This window comes from Nicotiana tomentosiformis, chromosome 4 (assembly GCF_000390325.3).
Source record: "Nicotiana tomentosiformis chromosome 4, ASM39032v3, whole genome shotgun sequence".
NCBI classification, from domain to species: Eukaryota; Viridiplantae; Streptophyta; class Magnoliopsida; order Solanales; family Solanaceae; genus Nicotiana; species Nicotiana tomentosiformis.
In genome coordinates this window covers 2,147,001-2,149,031 of record NC_090815.1, presented here as the reverse complement: position 1 = coordinate 2,149,031, position 2,031 = coordinate 2,147,001, and the positions used below count along the sequence as shown (strand labels likewise).

The 2,031-nt window shown below is 36.6% G+C and overlaps 1 pseudogene; it reads left to right on the top strand.

Annotated features, from left to right (window-relative positions):
- Positions 1–588: 588 nt before the first annotated feature.
- On the top strand, positions 589–1,616 carry LOC108947527 (zeatin O-xylosyltransferase-like; annotated as a pseudogene).
- The last annotated feature ends 415 nt before the right edge of the window (positions 1,617–2,031 follow it).

Sequence of the window (2,031 nt, the reverse complement as noted above, 5' to 3'; positions counted from 1 at the left end):
GAGGGAGGGAGCCGATGGTCTATCGAAAACAGCCTCTCTACCTCATAGTGGGATTATACTGGGTTGTTATTGTTGTTGTTGTATCAAGAACATAACCTTTGTAACTCAGCTTAAATAAGTAGATGTCAAAGGCGGATCCAAGATTTGAAATATATGAGCTCCCACAACGACCTCAAGTTTATCTACAATAAGAATTGGGATCGCAGTCAAATATTTATAAATATTTTTTATTCCCTTTGTCCCAATTTACGTGATGTCGTTGGATTTCGAAAGTCAAACTTCTTAATTTTGACAACGAATTTGAACATAGAGTTTTTTAAGTTTTTTGAAATAAATTTTACATATTGAAGAAACGGCATAAAAGTATTAGAAGTCACAATATAATTAATAATAGAAATTATCGAAAAGGCATATGAGAAAATCATGGTCAAAGAAAAATCGTTTGATTCTCGAATTCAAAATGTATCACATAGAGCGAGTAGATTTTTTAATACATACACAGAGTCTGAACAAAAGCTATTTGGTTCACGTGAATTCAGACACTTTAGAATGAGTTGCATGAAGTAAGGACATACTCTAAGCTATATATAAAGCTGTTTATGTCTTAAACCCCAACCAAAACAATCTCACAAACTTCACTTCATTACTTTAAAGAAAAACAGAATCCTGTGACTCCTTTTTTGTCCCATGGATATTAACAGTGAAAATGTTGCAAACCATGAACTCAACTGCAGCTTAAAACAAGATGAAGTAGATGAAGAAAAAACATATTTCAAGATAAAACAAAATGTTGCCCTCCCTTAAAGGATGTTACTCTGATGATATCTTAAACCTAGGACGACGTTTTTATTCTCCGTATACGGGCATTGGGGCTGGTGATATCTATAACACAAGCCATGTAATTGAAGGTACTACTTTTCTTGACTTGATAGCACAACTAGAAAGCACACAGAACAAGAAGCAATGGGCAATTGGACCAATTCTCCCGACTAAACGTCTACATCAGCTCTCAAATAAGGACAACATATGTTTGGTTTGGCTAAACAAACAACCTCCAAAATCAGTTCTTTATATATCCTTTGGAACATCAACTTCATTTTCTGATGAACAAATTAAGGAGCTCGCAATGGGAATAGAGCAAAGCAAACAAAAGTTCATATGGGTGTTGAGGGATGCCGATAAAGGAGATATCTTTCCTGGGAAAGCTAGAAAACTTGAATTGCCAGAAGGGTTTGAGGAAAGAGTGAAAGGGGTGGGGTTAGTAGTTAGGGAGTGGGAGAAATACGAGGAGCTGGTGAATGCATCCACCGTTGAGAATGTTGTGACGAAATTAATGGCATCAGAAGAAGGTGATGCGATTAGGAAAAAACAGAAGAGTTGGGAGAAGCCGTAAGGCGGTCTACAGAGAAAGGGGGATCTTCTCAAATGAAGTTGGATTCTTTCATTGCGCATATCACAAGATAGACAACTTATTGCTTTGTATTTCTCTCAGTGAAGAGAGAGTAGCTTAACTAATAGTAATAAATATGGTTCTAACTATTGCTTTGTATTTCTCTCAGTTTTTTTGCATATGATAAATTGGTTGTATCCATATATCCTATATTACACTGTTTTATGACAAAAGACTAGTTATATAGATTCTTGTTTGCTGCATGTTTTTTTCTTGCTCTGCAATGATGTTTGATTTATAATATTGGGTGTGCGAACAAAGTCTCACATTGGTTGCTGAAAAGATTGAGAGTCTACATATAAGGTGTAGGGATCTCTTAATAGTGTGAGGCCTTTTGGGAAAAACCGTGCGAGCTTGGCCCAAAACGGACAATATTACATCATGTTAAGAGTATCATTGGGTTGTTTTAGACCAACAACTGGTATTAGAGCCGAGGTTCCGCGTGACGAATATGGCGATGGCAAAATAATAGTGTAGGGCTCGGTTTACTTTCTCTTACAAGCTTAGAGACGCACATAGACAAGAAGAAGCTAGTTGCGGAGTATCTTTGGATTGTTTTAGCCCAACACACAGGTAGTCTG